The sequence below is a fragment of the Wyeomyia smithii genome, chromosome 3 (assembly GCF_029784165.1).
Source record: "Wyeomyia smithii strain HCP4-BCI-WySm-NY-G18 chromosome 3, ASM2978416v1, whole genome shotgun sequence".
Taxonomy (NCBI): Eukaryota; Metazoa; Arthropoda; class Insecta; order Diptera; family Culicidae; genus Wyeomyia; species Wyeomyia smithii.
In genome coordinates this window covers 10,379,313-10,400,158 of record NC_073696.1, presented here as the reverse complement: position 1 = coordinate 10,400,158, position 20,846 = coordinate 10,379,313, and the positions used below count along the sequence as shown (strand labels likewise).

Here is a 20,846-nt window from a genome sequence, read left to right as displayed (position 1 = left end):
AGAACGTTGACTCAGCAGTACTACTTTCTAAATTGAACTTTTATGCACCCATTCGACAACTTCGACACCGTAGTTTATTTGCTCTTAACCATCATCGTACGGAATACGCAAAAAATGGACCTATAAATAGTATGATGAATTCCTATAATCAACACTGCGAAGCCATTGATTTTACGATGTCCCGGTATAAACTAAAACAGTATTTCAAGTCCTTGAGGCTGAGGACACAAAATTAATTTGTTTTATGTTCGTGTATAGTTTAGAAATTATTGTAACCAGTCTACATATATGATTGACGAAAAAAATAAATAAATTAATAAATGACACCTGAAGTTGCACAAGGCTCACATTTAGATTCTCTGCTATTAATTTTTTTTGTTAATGATGTAACCTTTGTGTTGCATTGTCTTAAAGTATTGATTTATGCCGATGATATAAAATTTTACATGGAAATTAGAGTCAAATCAGATATTTTACAATTCCAACCAAACATTTCTACATTTAGTACAAATAAAGTCTTTTTTATTTCAACGTGCAAAAATGCAATATTATATGATACACAACTTTTTGACAGCAAATTGTAGAAAGGTGTCATCAAATTAGCGACTTAGGAGTGATTATGGATTTCAAGCTAACATTAATGGATCTCTACAATATGATCACCAATAAAACTAACAGAATGCTAAGTAAAAAAATTCAATAACCATTGTAAAGACTTTAAAAAGCTCTCTTTGTTGCATGTGTTTAAACTATTCTAAAATATTTTAGTGTTGTTTGGTCGCCTTACCAAGATGTTTATTCCAATAGAGCAGGTTTTCTTACATGTACTAAAGAAACTAGGTTGGAATTGATTACCTATTTCTCCTTATATATCACTTTGCATGCTTATTATGCTTATTATAGAAGAGAAAAAACATTTCACGGCTTGTGGCTTTAATTTCTTTGTTATAACATTTTCGGCTCTTCTGAAAATTTGCAATTTTGGTGTTTTCTGAAATTAAAGTTTTAAAAAGCGTACCAAATCTTACACTAGCAACCATCCTATACCACAGAAAGATTGGGAATTATAAACTAGAACTAGAATAAACTTCCTAGAAGACACAAAAATCTTAGCTTGAATCGTTGTTGAGCTATTCGAATTTAATTATGGAAAGAATATTGTAAAATGTGATAATCATCAGTGTGTGCAACATCGCGTCAACCATTCTCGACTACGGTTGCTTAGTAACATTAGTTTGTTTGAATCTGTATCAATATACGTAGTAAGCGCTGCAGATTAACCAGTATTTATCGTTTCTTGAAGTCTGAACAGAGTCGCACAGACTTAAAGGTAAAAGAGATATTTTAACAGGCGCTTAGGATATGCGATAGGAATGACCAGAGACACATCTTCCTTTTGAACAAGACCTATTGAGCTTCTACCGATTCCATCGTAAAAATCATAAAAAATCAATTTCTGAAAGTACTGATATTGTTGCGTCAGAAGTCTACGCGATCTGGAATCAGGAAGGTCTCCCCACAAAGTTAAACGAAACGTTGTAGAAAAATTTTGAAGCTAGTGGAAGAGTGCAAACGTATAAAGCAGGATTATAAATTAAAACATGCTAAGGCGATTCAAGAGCAGAGTGCGTTTGAACATTCTTCAACATCGTTATGTTACTTGTCTGGGTGACATCGTTCAGGCTCCAAGGAACGATTAATAATGGTTAATCTGCAGCGCCTACTATGTATATTGATACAGGTTCAAACTAACTAATGTTGCTAAGCAGCCGTAGTCGAGGCTGGTTGACTCGATGTTACACACACTGATGATTGATCACATGAATAGCCCATTTAACAACAAAACACTGATTGAAAAATCCGTGTAAGTTTTAAGTTAGACTTAATTTCGGCTCGTAGTCAGCAGCAAGGATAAAAGATTTGCTTTTTGTTTTTAGGTCATCAGATATAATTGGCGCCGTTAAACATTAATTTGTATTTGTTCCGTGTCAATAAATGATATGCGAAAAAAATGAAATAAGTGATTGAAATCAAGTTTGTCTTCCACTTTCTGGAATCCTTACATGTCTTTTGTTTTTTGTGGCAAAGGTCAGGCGAAGTTAATTTTGTTCAAAATCTCAGAAATAATCTGTTTACTAATGGCTAAACCGGCATCCTTTTTTTCTTAGGGGATTATAACTACAGTGCGTTTTTCAAAAGGTAGATATCATTCAATATACTTACTGCAGACACTGTAACTTTTAGCATTTCAGCTAGGGATGCTGATCTCATACAGTTTTGTTCTCAACCCCCAGAATCTCTTTTACCTAAGTAAATCGACTATGTAACTAGAGCAATTTTATTTTACGGAAGTACATCACAAACGGGCCTTTAGCTCCAACTTAGCTATTTTTCAATTCTAGCAGCAGTACAGATGAAAAAATTGGAGTTCGATGCAGAAAGGGACAAAATTCACAAGGCAAACGGCTACGATGCGGAGCTCGTGAACAAAATTTAAGGTAGACATACAGAAAAACATCGACAAAACGTAACCACTCTTCAACCAAGATCATATATCCAAGAAGTGACGAATTACGTTAAGGAAGCGCTTATAGCACACGGCCTTCAAAAGTGCCAACACTTTTCAGGACCGTTTGTGTGCACTAAAAGATAAAATCGTGCTAGATGAAAGGCCGGGAATTTACCAAATTCCGTATGCATCGACCAAACTCGCCGAAACTCCAAGGTTTGCCTGAAAAAGCATAACAACGCAGTAGAAAACGGTAGAACTGATGAATCGAGTGTGGCAGTCCACTGCATGAAATTGAATCATGCAATAGACTGGGAAAATTCTTAACTTGAAAAGTGCGTTAGATAAGTCTCCCATTTGAATGCATGGCAATCGATGTACTTCAACACCATTTAACTGCCGATAATTTCTCCTCTTTGACATGACGAAAAGAAAACTAAAATAACTTTATCTCTGTGACGAGTACTGCACCAAGTAAGGAGCTATATTTCTCTTCTTTTTCCATTATCTGTTTGAAATGTCCTGTTGATGGGCAATATCGTGTCGGAACCGGTCGACTGAAACGGTAATTTTAACATTCCGTTTGTAAGAACCATAAGTGTGTTATTCCGTGTCACGGCGCATGTTCTGTTGTGTGAATCACTATTCTTACGTTGTACAAATCATAAATATGAATCAGTCCATCAAGCTAATTCCCTTTCAAGATACAGTTGCGACGAACCGATTATCAGCTGAACTCACATTGAAACTAAAGTGTGTCAAGAGTGTCCCACATGAAAAAACGCTGTAGAAAATTACCTAAATCATAACTTTTTTCCTGTTATTTTGCATTGTTTGGGTAATATTTTGTAGTTTTTATGTAAAAAATAGATTTTTATAAACTGAGCTTTTTTAAATAGGGGAACTGCTCCATTATTCATCTCATTAAGCCGATATTCACGAAGAATGCAAACACCAAATTTTTACGAATAAATAAACTAAATATGCTTACGTGCTCTTATAGAATCGTTCAGCATTGTATATTCAGTAAAATTAGCTAAATTTATCCTGAATTTTGTAAAACAAACCATTTTTCACAACGCTTCCATATCCATCTCAAAACTTGAATCACTGCTCGATTATTCATCTCACGACGCCCCCATATATATCACACTTTTAATCATGAATGAATCACATTATCATGAATGAACGTAGCCGCAGCCCGTCGTAGTAGGTTTCCTAGATATCCGCTGCAGTTGTTTACGTGCAAAATTGGTAACCTAGGTAACCACTACAGTGCTGTAGATTTATGTTAATTATGTCGGAATAATTCAACATTTTCAGAATGATTTTTTCGTATTAACAGAAACTGATTTGGCAACTTTTGACTTTCTTCAACGCAGTGAAAACAGATGAAAACACATACAGTTGAAATTCAGGAATTGCAGAAATTTTTCTCATATATTTCTACTAATTCAAGCTTGTTTTGGGAAATTCGAGGTGAACATTTCAAAGATTAAAGTGTTCTTAGTGTAGTGAGTGATTTTGTTTAGTGATTAAAATAAAAAGTGGCCCGCTAGTGATGAAAAAAACTTTGGCGGGCTACTGAACGAGTCCCGTTGTAGCCGTATAGAACAATGCGTGGATTTCATTTTCTGAGGTAGGTGTTTGAATTAAATGAGTTTTCGCGTGCAGATGCCCGACTATAATATCAAATTTAATGCTTTTAAGTGGGGTGTTGAGGATTATACTTTATGAGGAATCTAAAGTGAACTAAGAAGAATCCATTCCATGGATTAGCAGATTGGTTTAGGAAGAAAAAAAGCGTTTTTTCCTGTTTTCAATTGTGTTTTCATGTTGTATGAGATGAATATACGGGCTGAGATGAATAATGGAGCAGTTTCCCTAATTAGTTTTTAATTTCTATTTTGACTTTTTTGCTAAAAAAACATAAGTTTTTTGGTGTGTATATTTTTTTCGTTAAAACAGAATTATTATTTACAACTTTACCGAAGACGTCATAACGATCAAACAAACAGTTTTAACCCTAAAAATATTTGTAATCACCTTCCCAAAATAGCATTTTTCAATAGCTTCTCAAAAATGAGTCGTGTTACAAAAAATTAAACAAATAGCACAAAATGGCATCACTTGTCTATAGAAACATTTATGCAAAGTTTCAGCCAAATCAAAAATGGTCGATTAAATTAATTGCCCGTTTTCTATGTGGAATTGCTCCATTATTATCCATGAAAAGACACAGAGGCTTCTTTGGTATCTGGGTGTACAGTGTCCGGGCCCGTGATTTTCCCACCGTATTTTGCCGTTTGTCACAATTTGGAGTAAGGTAAGGGAAAAATTTATCTTCTCGAAAAAAGTTCCCATGCAAAATTTGAGCTCAATCGGATTTTGGGAAAAGGTGCCTCAAAGTTTCACAAAGCACTGGTAGTAGGTCATGAAATTATTTATATCGATATTCTAATGCCTGATGTGTTAAAAAAGGAAGAAACGTCAAGACACGGTGTTAACCCTTTATAAGACAGTGGCAACTAAATTGCCACCAACAGAAAACAATTTTCTTTTGATGCACTAAGAATATTGTTTAAAAATTTTGATCAACCAACGACTTCTAAGGGTATTCTGCATCACTCCAAGTTTTCAAAAACTACTACAAGTGTGCAATGGTAATTTTAACATTTTATTCACGTTTTAGTGAACCTGTGTCTGTTCCTATCGCAGTTCCCACGGTCGATACAGGGTTAATTTGAAAAAAAAAATCGAGAAAAATCAGCATTCTGACAATTTTTGAACTGGGAAACTTTCTCATCTGAATGCCCTGCACCGATCGATTCCGAGCTATATGAAATTAAAACGAGATAATTTTTCGGAGCCTTTTCTGAGCCGTGTTTCATAAAGCGGCCAAACAGCAATATGTTAAATTTGCGAGTGCCAACCGAAGTGCAGCGAAAATCACTGCCACCGTTCCCAGTCAGCTATCCGGTACAAAATTGTATCAAAAGTCCCTGTTTTTGCTGTTGATCTGGATATATTTGACATCACTCTTTCTCTGGGTATTGCTGGTTTTGCCAAGAAATTGAAAAACCTCTACCCTTCATTTCCCTTCCATTTTTTGCTTCCGTTTCGATGGTGTTTCGCAATATGTTTCCGGTATTTAAAAAGAGAGAGAGAGAGAGAGAGAAACGAGACGTAAGAAACTATGAGCCATTACTAGTTACCTTTCTGCTGGATTTAAGCTTTTCTAAATGATCGCACGCAGTGTAATGCTGCAGAGCACCAGAAACTACTCAGTTGGATTCTGTGTAGCACAGGGATGAAAACTGAATTACAACGCTGTGTAAAGATGTTAAGGCTGATTTTGACACAATAGATCATCATATACTCTAGCATCACCAGCTCACAAAAAGCATCGCAAAATGTGAGGTTATTCGCTTTGTTTACCAGATAAGCGAATCTGTCGTCGGACGCGTAAATCAGAAAAACAATTTTAATGTTCTGTTAGATCACAAGATTACATTCAATCAACATCATACTGCTGTCGTTTCCAAAGCTTCGAAGCAACTTGGTTTCAGCACAAAAATCGCCCAAAATTACACAGAGATCCACACACTGCATTAGTTCTACCAATCCTAGGAATGGCCCGCATCCCATACAATAGTTATGACTTGTGCTGGAAAGACGTTCAAGGTGTTCAACAAGGTTTTTTGTTCGTATCGCTCTGGGACATCTACCCTATAGTACACCTAATAACCTTTCTCTCTACAAAGACCGGTGCCAGTTGCTGAATATACTGGATGGAATGAAAGTCGTCGGAAGGTTGGCAGGCTTTCCGATGCCCCGGTATTGCTATCTTGCACTGATTGTTGTGCTTCAGTCTACTTTGGTGGTCAATTTTCCTGACAACTGGGTTCAATCGGAGCTTATGCGGCTAGTATCAATCACTGGCGTCATGCATAGTACTTTCACACTGGACGGAGGATTATTTGACTCTAAAAACGTTTCCTCACGCGCTTTCGGTGAAGAAAATCAAGTCATTGTATACACGTAGATAACGTAAGATAAATCAACCAAAAATACATAATCCCCAAGGTGACAAATGAAAGAATCAACTGACACCTTTTGTAAGCAAGCGTAAGGCATAGATAAAGACTTTCAAGAATAGGTTCTCAAACAATTCGATTATACACAATTTACCGGAGACCGTTTATGAAAATGTCTGTTCACGATAACAGACGTGAAAACTTCGAAATCCGCATCAACAAACTTATGGACCTATATAAAAAAAAATGAAAATATCAAAATGTCAAAAACGGCCAGAATATCAATGATACCAAAAACTTTAGAATCATTATGAATTACCTGAACACTACCCACAAGATGCAAAATTAAAACTGTGAAGCTCACCGCTGGGTTTTTTTTTTTTTCAAAAACAGTAAATCATTGCTAATGACTCACAACTTGCATTGCTTTGAATATAGCGCGAAAATTGATGCAGGATTGGTAGTCGAGATTTGATGTCCCACTGAAGTAACTGACAGAAATATTCATGAATCAGAAACGCAGAGCTTTGCAGTTTATTTTTTCCGCAAACCTCACTAGTTTTAATTCGCCAAACAACAATAATCGCCATTCATAACATCTGCCGAACCCGGGGCAAGTTTCCTGTACGCAACGCAATCCTCCTCAATCGAGGATTAGCGCAGACAGCCAGCCAAACTTGAACCAAAGCCCGACCCGTAAAGTGATCAATCATCGTCATCCGATCACGACAGTTGCGGGGCTCGAAGTGTCGAACCAAAAAAAAAGAAAAAAAAAAATCAATATTCGTGCGGCTGCATCCATCTGAGGCATCCATTGTCAAGGGGAGAGGGCCCACGTAATTTAGTGACAGAGGTGTCCAAGAACATCCGAAATTCGTGCGCTGGGATCTTCCTCCACAACGCCAACATCGCCGCAAGCCACCCACGGATTCGTTAGCTGTCGAAATGAATTAAAATTTTACCGACTGATGGACAGACAGAAGCTTCGGGCGAATATCGATGCGATCGAATAAGTCCAACCATTATTTATGTTTATTGTCTATTAAATCATTCGGGCCGGGAGTAAAGTTGGTCAAGCTTTTTGTCTTACACAATTGTATCGTATTATTGTTTTTGCTCTGTACCTCTTCTATCAGTGACGAATCAAATTTATATCAATTCCTTTGTAGGTTATGCTTTCGTGGACCCTGACGCGACGAGAGGGGAATGGCTTCAACACGCTTCTGCTATTTATCGGATTTATTATTGGCGAGAGGGAAAAAAACCTTGGGGAAGCTGCTCTAAACCAAGATGCACACCATTTGTTTGGGGCGGATTAAACAATGAGTCTAGAGGAACGTTTGTTTGAGTTAAATGATGATGGAATTAAGGTTGGCTGTTGTTGTTGTTGTTGTTGTTGCATAAATAAAACAAAGGTGATGGGGGTCAGTTAGCTTATTTGTGAAGAATTTCAGACTGTCTTATAAATTTAAGTTAGAAAATGTGATTAACTGACAATACACGACCCCGTTACTCATCAAATTTGACTTCGGACGGACAATGACAAGCTTCCAGTTTCGCTGGTCTGCCTTCATTTGCGCGAGTGTCACGCGTCACAGGAAGCATCGCGCATCAAATCAGCGTACACCAACAACCGTGGCGGGAGCTTTTAATTTCACTATGATGAGGCGCGGCTTCCATCAGCTCATTCAACCGTCACACGCGAATAGATGCGGATATATGTAAGTCGAATCGGAGAGTCCTCGGAAGGGGCGATTCTCACTTTTTCCTTGTTAGCATTCCCTCATCCCGCTCGGCTGGCGGAATTCACGGACATTGGTTCCAGTTCGGTCTATTACAATCGTCTCTCGTGTTGATATTTTCACCCCTACCTCTATGCACCTCCACCTCCCCCGTTTAGAAACTGTTCGATGGCATTGTCGCGAGTTTCTGTTACATTTTTTACCCCGCCGGAGTCGGATTCCAATTTACTCGTTTACCTCTTCGGTACACGTAAATCGTAGCTCATTCAAACGGACGATGATCGCGTGTCTCCGACTGCGACTGTTGTCAGGTTAATCGACATCGGTCTTCTTCCGTGGGTGCGCTCCTAGCTTCGAACGGGAGGAGAAGGGGGGAAAGGGGTGGCTTTCATTCACCTGTTTTTCACTTTCACAGAAGAGAACGGAGTGGTAGAAGCACCGGGAGAGAGACACTTTCAATGAAAAGTTAATTGGCTGAATTGTTCCCCGGGCTTTTCCGTGTACGCTAAAAGTGCGACTTCGACTGAGTCATGCCGGCCTCGTTCGGGGCCTGATGGCAATCGCCGGGATCATCCACAATTTCTTTTCAAAGCACACGCGCGGTTGAAGGGGTCTGAGGCACAAAAAAAAAACTCTTTGGCACGAGGTGTACGTTCCTATAGAAGTCAGGCAAGATTTATCCTCCTAGGCCGGAAATTAATGATTCAATTAAGAGGCAAGACCCCTCCAAGCAGCTGATCCAGATCAAGCGAGGGTTTTGTGCACTGGAATAGGATGAACAACTGAATTTATAACGTTTCAATTTGAGCCGATGTTGTGACAGGATGGCAGAAAGGCTTTTTCTCTTATTTGCGCTGGTAGCTCGGAAAACCGATCCTCGAAACTGATAACGAAACCTCATTACAGAGGAGTCTTTTGTATCCGGTTGTGAAAGTTTAGTTTATTCGTCTGAATAAAATTGACATGAAATTAAAATTATTCAAATTGAGCATCTCGCACTCTAACTCTGCTGAACATTGCGGGTTTCATTCCATTTTCTTCATCTTATCGCGGATCCGATCGCTGTAGTGACCCACATTGATGAAAACGTCCGAGTATTCCTCCCGGCGGCAGTTGGAATTGCCAAAGCTGGAGATCGCCGCCAGAAAGTAGTGACCCTCGAGCGGACCATTTCTGACGTACTGTAACGGAGCGGCTCCCATATAGTGCGAGCAGTTTTCATCATCATCGTCGTGATTGTAAGTGCTACAAATCTGTCCTCCTGTCGTATCCAAAGCCACGTTGGTGTCATCGTATTTTCGTTTACAACTTTGGAAGTCCGCAAGCTGAACCACGTTCCGGATCAAGTACTTTTCCGGCCGAGAATTTCTCTTCCAACCGACGATGCTGAGCAATTTGTTCTTCGGAACTGGCGTTCCTTTGGTGGGTAAGCAGATGGGTGTAAATGTTGTTGACTGACTTAGCCTGATCAGTGCGATATTGTTAGCGAACTTTGGATTGTTATGATTTCAATGAACAGAAAAACCTTTGATTGGAATTCGCTCTGCAGTGGTTTCCATTGTTTTTCCATTTACTTCGAAAATATCGGATACGGTATCTAACCGATAATCGTTAAGTCGAACTGAGCGGCTGAAAAAAAATTTTCCCTTAAACTCGAATAATACAATCAAAGAAGTAAATTACTACTCACAGTTTCGCGTGTTGTCGCTCCTTGACGCAATGTGCAGCAGTAATTACAAAGCTCGGGTGAATTAGAATCCCATGGCAAACGTCTTCCAAGGAACCGGTGGTTGATTTTCTAAACTCAATAACCGCTAGCCAAGGATATTGTTCGAAGGAGCGCTTGAGTTCTTCCGGAGTCCCTAGAGGATATTTATCCTTACCGCACTGTGGAACGTCAAGCAGGTTTGCCTGATCACCGCTAGGTGTGCTAGCTGCCGGCGTCTCAATCGGTTCCGCATCCGTCTTGATCGTAGTTTCGATGGTAACATAGGATTTGATCCAGTCTATATAGTAAGCTACATCCATCAACACCTAATAGCTAGTGCTTATGACCTTCAACGTATCCGGATCTGTTATTCCAGTGATCACAATCCCTCGTAGTACCCAATGGGTATCGACACGGAAGAACATACCGCCTCCGCTATCTCCAGGACCCGCCGTTGTTCCGTTACTATTCCCAGCGCAAAATGACTTTTCATTACGATAAACCCTCAAATAGTAATCGTAATCACTATTCAGACAATCTTGCTTAGACACGATCGGCATTATCGCCTCGTTCAAGTCTTTCGGCAGAACGTAGTTTCCGTTCCGTCCCCAACCGGCAATATATCCGATCTTCCCAACAAGCTTTCCCAGCGACTTATCCCCTGTCCATAAGCAAATCGGTTGCACGTAGCTCGAGTATGTAATCTCCGTGTTCAGTTTCATCAGAGCCACATCATCTTCAAAGGCATAGTTACTGTAACCCTCATGGCGTATAATTTTGTCAACATTATGATGCTGAACGTGATGGTTCGATGCCTCCAGATTTGTCACTCCAAGTTTGACAAAAACCCGATCCGGTGGCAGTCGCAGATTCGAAGGTACAGTGTGCAGCAGTGATGACAAACTGTTCTGTTAGAACTGTCACCCCGCAAGCATAGGATGAATCTTGTAGCACTCGGATAAACAGTGCACCATGCCAAGGCCACGCTCCAGCCAATGCCTTGTGTCCATTGATAATGAGTTTTTGGGCGATCGCTTTCTTCTCTCCACAATTGGCAGCAACTGGAAAACCAGATATTGAGCCTTTCGACCTTCGAAATAAACGAAAAACTCACCACCATTCGACCAAGAAACGATTTCTATAACTAACACGATCACAAATGTAAACAGCTTCATTTTTGAGTGCAAACTAAGAAAATAATCTGTTTGACCATTGACACAAGATTTTTTAGTTTGAACCTAGCAACTTGGACGCAGAAATAGAGTTAAGCCGAACATGCGACTTGCTTATAACGGCTCCAGAACCAGGAGACCGCAACCGCATCGGCTTTCGACGCTGTAGAACCAGTTCTGACGCGCTGATAAGTAGGAAGTTGCAAGCTGTCTCGCTAAGCGAGGCGTCGGCTGTTATGGAAGACTGTTTACCGGCAGGTATTCGATGAGAGAGGGATCGTGCTTAAAGTATGAGCGTAATGTGGTTGCTTCTCGCAATGTTTAACAGCTTTTGATCAGCAGAAGAGCAACGAAGTTAAATAGTATGTCTGATACTCTGATGCTAACTTTCGTGATATCATTTAGATGTCAGTCTCAATAACATGTAGTCTAAGAATTTCGCGCCAACTCGACTGAGGAGCTGATAGCAGTTTTTCAAATAATTTATTCAAAAATATTTATCGTGTTTCGTGTAATTTTTCTATATTATGATAATTTAATTAGTAGAGTGTATACGACTCCGCCATTCCAACTTTGTCTCCTTAGGAGTGCGAAATTCTGTTTCTGTCGTTCCAACGCTTCCAAACTGTCAAGCTATGAGTGATGATTTTTCGCGCCAAAAACTTTTTGAGAGGAACAATAATCGACAACTTAGCATCACTTATTAAAAATATTGAAGATATTGAATTTGAGACGTTAGACTGAAACAAAAACTCATTCTAAAACCGAAAAGTGTAAATTGGTCATCTCAGTTTTTTTTAATAAAATTTTTGGATGAACAATTTAATTGCCTAAAAATCTTCTGGGCACTCTTAAAAAAATTCTGATATTTTTTTTTAATCGGCTCCATGCATAGTTGACATCTTACACTTGAAGGATCCCAATTTATTTTATGAAAGCTAGGAAGTCATCCTTTGCCAATTGTCCCCTATCTCGTGTTGTCTTTTTTTTTTTTTTAAAGGTGGCGGGGAAATCTGCAAACAGACACCTGAGAAGAGAACTCAGGGTGTGGGAATGAGACTAGGGGAGAGATGCTGGGGTAGTTACACTCGCCCAGACACCTACTGATCCCTGTCCCGACCCACTAAAACCCCTCCAGTCTCCAGCCTTGGTCTTCCCGGAACGACGGTTAGATATTACGTCGGGGAGTACTCTTATAACCTCCTAGCTAACTACCTGGAGACTGGTAATTAGCTACCACTGGCGTGTTGGTGGTTGACCCGCCACACACGTTGCAGCTCCAGAACAATCTGAGAGGCGGCCGCACAGACCGCGTTCCAGATGTCCGGGTCGTCGCACATCCTCCGGACTAGATTGTCCGGAGTAGTGCCAGGCCCGCTCACAGCCATCATGTTGCTCCTCGCTCTTGCGAAACGGGGGCATACGAAGAAGACATGCTCAGCAGTCTCCTCCTCCTCCACGCACTCGGGACACATGGGGGACACCGCGTGTCCGAACCTGTGCAGATATTGCCTGAAACAACCATGGCCTGACAGGATTTGTGTCAGGTGGAAGTTCACTTCACCATGTCGTCTCCCGACCCAGCCGGATATCTCCGGTATGAGTCGGTGCGTCCATCTGCCCTTTGTGGAGTTGGACCATTCCCGCTGCCAGCGGAGCATCGAGAATGACCTTCTGGTACCTCGTATGCCCCTTGTGTCACGTTGGTCGAAACACTCTCTGTCCTCCTTGATGGCGATGCTGATAGGCATCATGCCGGACAAGACACAGATTGCATCGTATGACACCGTACGATACGCACTCGCAACTCTCAGGCACATGAGCCTGTAGGTACTTTCCAGTTTACCACGGTAACTGTTAGTACCTAGCGCTCTGGACCACACTGGCCCACCATACCTAAGTATGGACGAAACCACGCTGACAAGAAGTCTTCGCTTGCTGCCATAAACCGCTGAGCTATTGGACATCATACGAGATAGTGCTGCAATAGCCGATGAGGCCCTCTTACAGGCATAGTCAACGTGACTCCCGAACGTGAGCTTGTCGTCCACCATAACCCCCAAGAGCTTCAGGGATCGCTTCGAGGTGATGGTGCAGTCTCCGACTCTGACCACCGCCTGTTGCTCCGATTTACGGTTGTTCACAACCGTGACCTCCGTCTTATGATGCGCGAGCTCCAGTTTCCTGGAGCGCATCCAGTCCTCGACCTTGCGCATACAGTGCGCGGCCGTCAACTCGACCTCCTCGATAGACTCGCCGTAAACCTCCAGCGTTATGTCGTCTGCAAAGCCGACGATCACAACCCCTACAGGGAACTTGAGTTTCAACACTCCGTCATACATGACATTCCACAACACCGGGCCCAGGATAGAACCTTGCGGAACTCCTGCGGTAATTGGGACGCACTTCTGACCCTCCTCCGTGTCGTAAACAAGTACTCGATTCTGGAAATAATTTCCCAGAATCTTGTACAGCGACACCGGTACATGGATGCTCCTGAGCGCGAGCGCTATGGAGTCCCAACTGGCACTATTGAACGCATTCTTCACGTCGAGCGTGACGATTGCGCAGTAGCGTATTCCCCTTCTCTTGCGCTGGATTGCTACCTCCGCCGTCTTGATGACGGAAGAGATTGCGTCCAGCGTGGACCTGCCCTTCCAGAAGCCGAACTGGTTACTTGCCAGACCGTGTACACCCTCCGTGTACCTCACCAGTCTGTTGAGGATGATCCTCTCAAGCACCTTGCCCGCGGTGTCCAGCAGGCAGATAGGCCTATATGCCGATGGGTCCCCTGGCGGTTTCCCAGCCTTCGGCAATAAGACCAGTCTCTGCCGCTTCCACCTGTCCGGAAAGAGACAGTCATCCAGGCACCTCTGCATGACTGCCCTGAACAGCCCGGGGGCCGTCTTTATCGCCAGCCTGATCGCCAGGTTAGGGATACCATCCGGTCCCGGTGCCTTGCTCACCTTTAGGGATTTGGCGATCACGATGAGTTCCTCATTCGTAACCCTTGCCTCCTCCCCTGCCTCGACACGGCTGTCGTCGCTCACGGATTGGATGCTCGGCAGGTTGGCCGACCATCTCTGGTCTATGTCTGAGATACTGGAACGTCGGACGTGAGACTCGACTGCCGGAGGCCAAGGACTTGGCTCGTGGCGTGGAAAGAGTCCCTCGATGATACGCTCCAGCATCGCTGGTGATCGCTCTGCAGGCGCCAGTGCGCCTTTAGTCTTGGCCATTACGATCCTGTAGGCGTCACCCCACGGATTTGTATTGGCACTCGCACATAGCCTATCGAAGCAGGCCCTCTTGCTGGCCTTTATCGCACTCTTTAGCATCGATCTTGCCGAACTGAATGCCGCGCGGCGCTCTGTCCTCTCTTCTTCGTTTCGCGCACGCAGCATCCTCCGTCTTGCACGGAGGCACGCACTGCGAAGGTCGGCTATCGCGTCCGTCCACCAGTAAACCGGTGGCTTTCCATTCCTAGGTTGGCGAGTCCTAGGCATGGTGGCGTCGCACGCCCGCGATAGCATAGCAACTAGTTGGTCAGCAGTCGGGCGGAGCCAACTGCCCCCCTCGCGCTCCCTTCTCATTGCCTCTTCGAATACCTCGGCATCAAAGTGCGATGTCTTCCACCCGCGAACGGTCGGAGTGTTGGCTCTACCCGTCGCTTGCCGCCTCTCGTTGTTGTCTACACCATAACAGACCGCCTGGTGGTCGCTATTAGTGTAGCCATCGTCTACCCTCCAGTTCTTGATCAGTCCTGGGCTGGAGAACGTCACGTCGATGATCGACTCCGCACCATTTCTGCTAAATGTACTTTTGTTCCCAACGTTGGCCAGATCTAGGTTGAGCCTTGCAAAAGCCCCCAACAGGATCTGGCCCCTCTGGTTCGTGAAGCGACTTCCCCACTCAACAGCCCAAGCGTTGAAGTCGCCCGCCACCACCAACGGCGTTAGGCCCGTTAGCTCCATGGATAGGAGGTCGACCATCTGGGTGAACCTTTCGGTAGACCAACATGGCGGAGCATAGAAACTGCAGTAGAACACTCCGTTTACCTTAGCAACTACGTATCCTTCTTCTGAGGTTGAGACAACCTCCTGAACCGAGAACTTGCTCGTCGTACATATGGCCGCCAAACTGGACTTATCCGCAACCCAGTTACCGTTTCCGGGAGGGATGCGGTAGGGATCCGATATGACGGCGATGTCCGACAACGACTCAGTGGCTGCTTGGTGTAGCAGCTGCTGAGCCGCGAAGCAATGGTTCAGGTTCAGTTGCGTCACCCTTACGCCCGTGGTTTCGCAGCCGGCTTACCGGCTGGGCACCTGGGGCCTCCCATAAAGTGTTTGGCGTCCCGTTTCCCGGAACATACCATGCACTTGGGAGACTCCACACAGTCCTTTGCTTTATGGCCTGCACCTCCACATCGCCTGCACAGCTGGCTCCTATCGGGCCCCTTGCAGGTCCAGGACTTATGTCCGCCCTCAAAGCACCGGAAGCAAATGTCTGGTTGCTGTAGTATGCCCAGAGGACATACAGACCAGCCGACCTTCAACTTGCCCTCTTTCAGGGCCAGGTTAGCGTCCGCCGACGGTAGTCGGAAGGTAGCTATCTGGGTCCCCGCCGGACCTTTGCGGAGGCGGATTGACTCCTTAGCCACCTTCACCCCGCACTTCGCTTTTAGGGCTTGTGCAATGTCGCACCCCTCAGTGATTTCGTCCAGGTTTTTAAGCTGGAGAGTCACTTCTGAGGTGAGTGCCCGCACTTGCACCTCCTTCCCTAGGACCTTTTCAGCTACCGTTTTGTAGGTAGCCCCCTTGTTCTTGGCGTCCTTCCGGAGCTCAAGTATCATCTCGCCAGTGCGAGACCGGCGGATACTCCGCACATCCGCCCCCAGATCTTTGAGCTGGGTTTCCCCCCTCATCTTCTTCAAGACTTCTGAGTACTTCGACCCATCCGTCTCTCCGCGCCTTTTTGACCTTTTTTGGTCCTCTGGCCGCTCCGCCATCATGTCGCGTCGCACCTTCCCGACGCTTCCTACCCTCTACGGTAGTCCAAGGGTTGCCCGTAGCCTCCACCTGTGCCTTTTCCGCGGTGGACCTTGAACCGGTTGGCGTGTGTTCCCGTGGGAGTAGCACGACCAATCGTTTCTTGGTGTTCCCGGGGGCCGTTTCCCCCGGGGACTGCCTCGTTCGCTTAGCGACCTGCCCCGTGGAGCAGACCGACGCGAACGAGGGGGCGTCTGTCTGCACCTCTTTAGATGCAGTCGCCCTCCCGGTCCTGGCCGCTTTCTCGGCCGCCTTCACCCGAGCTACGAGTTCTTCGTGCTCCTTTCTGGCTTCATCAATGGTGCTTGGAAGCAGGAGGAGGCTCTGCTTCAGGTCGCCAGCGATGTTTCGCCTGTTCGCCAAGAACTCGATTATGGCATCGAGTTGTTCAGACAGCGCCGCCACTCTTGGCCGCGTGTCCATACACCTTTCGACGGCCTTGACTAGCAAGGGACCGTCTACCGAGATGTCTGGTGTGGACACCGACGGATTCGCCGTTTTTCCACCTCCAGACTTCGCCGCATCCGTCTTCGCCTTCTTCTGCGGAGACCGCTGGATGCCACCTCGTGCGAAGGGATTTGGTAACCCCTCCGCACCCGTCTCTTTTGTTTTTGAGTTGAACATTTTTGTTTATTGGGTCCCCCTACCAGCCGCTATCCTTATCCATAATGGAGTAGTCGCCTAAATGGTCCCAAGGTAGTCTATGCCGGAGCAGTGAGGCCATGGCTAGGGGCGGCTGCCATAGCGCCTTATGGGCAACTATGACACCCCCGACCGGCGCAAGTCAGGAAAAGACATCTGATCCTACTCCTGCCGGGTTCCCACCCGGCAATGGACTCGGAACGTATTGGAAGGCCTGCCAGGTTTTACGGGACGGAGACCCCTGCACCGGTTGTAATCTCGCCGTTTCAAGCCGTTATCACACGACATTACTAAGGGAGCTCGGCGCAGGTGCCAGCCCAAAATCATGGTACGAAAACGAAATCCGACTCTTATCCTATAGTGATGCGACCAGTTGCCGTAGTTGGGAACATTACTGGCATCAGTCCCAATGGGCGGTATAGTGCATTTGGGTGGTGGGAGCGGCACTACTCGCTCCGTCGGAGCTGCTTCCGGCCAGTGTGGCTTTTGCGAGAATTCAGCGGCCCAGTGCCTGAATCTCGCCACGACCTAGGCTAGCTCCCGCTGATGGTCCGGGACTGCTTGCTAGCAGTGAGCACTTCCGTGGCCTTCGGTAATCGCCAATTACCGACCCGTGGTGGCATTCAGCTCTGCCTTATCTCGTGTTGTCTATTATTATTCAAGTGTACTTATAAAAAAACTTCAGCTCTCTTCGGATGTACAGATAAATTTTCAAATAAATAAATAGCTAAGGTTGCTTAGGTGACATCCATAAATTACGTAACGCAAAAAAGAATATTCTCACCCACCCACTTAGGCATTGAAGATACTAAAAGGGACGAACGTTCAAAGTGATTTCATAGAGTGATTAAGATAATATTTCATTCTATGCGGGTTTCGTCTGCTTGTTTTTGCTTTTTTGTGTTCTTGGTGCGTACAAAAAATGATCCTTTTTAAACATTTCTTGGCAATACACTCGATTTGTGTGGAAGTTATCTATTTTGTGTCTTCTATAAAGTTGTGTGTTTCAATGTTATACAAATATATGCCGAACATTATTACCTTCTAAATGTTACAGTTTTTTTGTATATTAAAAAAAACTTATTTTAAAGACAAGTCTAATAAGAAACATCATATATCCAAAACAAGAAGAGTTAGAAGAAAAAGGTTTTCAGCAAAGTTTTTTGCAAGAACATTACCTATAACTTTGCTGAAGACACCATTTCTCTAAAGGGTAAGACTAAAAAGTTAGATTTTGCAGCGCCACTAGCGGTTGAGTTTCAAACTAAAACTAAATATCTTCGGAAGATAGTATGTCAATAAAACCATTTTTTGGAGAGCAAATGAATTAGGTTCACGTTTTTGAGTAACCGTACCACTGTGCCACCCCCTATGTAACAATCTGTAATGCCACCACCTACCTTCCCCGATAAAAAATACGTAACGCTGTAAAAATATCTACTGTACTACTGGAATTCACGTTAACCTGCATCTCTGACATGGAATAAAAGGCGCAAGTTGACGTTACAAGCACTGATTTGCAAGCAGCATTTGATCGTTTTGACTGCAAAATACTTTTATGAAAAGTTAACCGGCTTGGCGCTTCTCAAAAATAAACCGAATGATTTAGTTCTAGCTCTTCGTGTGCAGATTGATTGCTGTTTTTCGTCCCAGTTCATCAACGTTCCCGGTGTTCCTCAGGGCAGCAATTTAGAACCTCTGTTGTACAATTTATTTTCCAACGATATCGTCTTGCTGCTTGGAGTCGGCTTCAGATTAGTGCATGCTGATGATCTTAAACTATATTTAATAGTTCAGTCTCTTGATGACTGCAAACGTTTACAAGCGCTGTTGGAAACCTTCGTTGATTGGCGACGACGAAATAGGCTTGTCCTTAAAGCAAAGCAAAGCAAAGCAAAACCTTGGTGCTACATTCCAATTCGGAACTCGACTTTTTGTTTATCATACTCAGACTTCGCAGCCAACTGTTAAGAGTACAGGACAATTGCGGGGCTAGCACTACGATCCTACTGATACTAACAGTCTCTCCCTAGCCGAGACTCGAATCTACGACGAGTGGCTTTTTAGGCCAGCATTGTACCTTGAGACCAACTGAGAGGGTCTTGTCCTTATTATTTCTAAATTTCAAGTTACGATCTTTCAACGGAAGATACCAAGTCAACGACCTTGATACCTTACTTGGTGCTAAGCTCACCTTCAATCAGCATCGCCTGGCTGTTGTCTTGAAAGCTCCACGTCAACTTAGGTTTATTACAAAAATTGCTCTATATTTCAAAAATCCTCACTGCCCTAAGACTTTTTATTGCTCGTTTGTACGAGCTTATGATCGAAAATATTTCTTTAATTTATTGCCCTAGTGTGTAATTCACGCATCGAACGTGTGCAGAAAAGATTATTACGATTTGCGCCAAGAGATCTACCTTGGCCTATGAAGGAATTCATCAACCTGTATTTATCGCCAAATTAATTAATAACGAAATCGCCTCCCCAAGAACACTGTCTCGTATTTAGCTTTCGAGCTTCATTACGAACTATTCGAACCTACGACTGCTCGTATTCGCACCTTCTCTGCTGTGGAAAATTTGTTCTAATTTGGAGAACCAACCGCTTTCACAATTTTGACCGCACAACATTTCATCAGACTTTTGTTAGATTGGTACGCTTGCCTTTACTCTGCGTTGCTTAACTCTCTTATTTTGACTCTAGAACATGAATAATAGTCACATCTTTTCCATATATTTTTTTCCATATATTTTTTTATTTTTGTGGGGTTGTTTTTGAATATTTTGCATGGTTTGGTTCAGCATTGCATTCAATTATTTGACTCACAGAGCCCACTGAACATCACAAAAAAGTGAATTTTCTTTATAATTTTCAGATAAAACCCTTCAAAACACATATAAAATTTTTTTGTGATCAAGAACTGAAATTTTTAATGCAAAGCGGCATTCAAGACGAAAATTTACATGAAAAAAGATCCTTGACACCTTATCGGGGGGTTGAGTTATCGGCGTTTTTACATGTGATGGAAAACTATGCATTTTGCCAAAAATGCCACCAAAGCTCAATATCTCCATTGCACAGTGTTTTATTTTGCCGTTCGTGCGTATAATTTTCTAACTAGTGATTCAAATGTTGATTATAGCCACCAGGTATGTTTGGAGAAGTTTCAGGATAATCAAAAATGCATCTTTCAATGTAGAATGAAGGGTGATCAATCCACCAATGAGTGAGATAAAAAATTGATTTTTTAATCAGAATAAGATAGACGCAAGGTGTCTTCGACAAAGTTTCAGGTTATCTTAAAACAAGAAACTTTACCGAATACATCATGTTTCTATCTCTTACATATTTTCATTTACACTTTTTTCGCAGATTTTTCCAAATTTTGAAACCTTCTACTAAGTTATCAGCCATCCAAAAATGCATTTGTTTCCTGAACATTGTAATTTTTTATCTCCCAAAATAAAACAGTTATTTAACATATTTGTTAAAATGTATAGTTTTCCAACACATAGAAAAATGCCAATATCTCAGCTCCCCGATAAGATATCAAGTATCTTTTTTCATGTAAATTTTCGTGGTAAATCCCGCTTCGCAATGAAAATTTCAGATCTTGCTCAAAAATTTGTTTTATTTGGGTTTTATCCAAAAATTATTAGAAAAATTATTTTTTTTGTGATGCTTAATAGGCTCTGGGAGTCAAAAACCTGAATACAATGCTGAACCAAACCAGGCAAAATATTCAAAAATAACCCCATAAAAATAAAAAAAAATGTACGAAAAAATGTAGGAATCGAACAGAATTGAAAAAAGTGCAAAAAAGTGGGTTGTAGCTTAAAAAAGCCATTTTTTCATAAATCACGTTTGGGCAACCTGAAAACAATTTTTTAAAAAGTCGAAATGTTCTACAAAATAACATTATCTTTCAATTTAGGGCTGAGCACCTTGACTTTTTCAACATCGATTTTTTTGGGACACCCTA

General features: G+C 43.0%; 1 protein-coding gene and 1 pseudogene across 4 annotated transcripts in view; both read right to left on the bottom strand.

The window, feature by feature from the left end:
• LOC129727054 (transcription factor hamlet) overlaps nucleotides 1-20,846 on the bottom strand; it is a 251,971-nt gene that overhangs the window by 21,062 nt on the left and 210,063 nt on the right. The gene's annotated exons all lie outside the window — the stretch shown is intronic.
• Nucleotides 9,314-11,343, bottom strand: LOC129727053 (ovochymase-2-like; annotated as a pseudogene).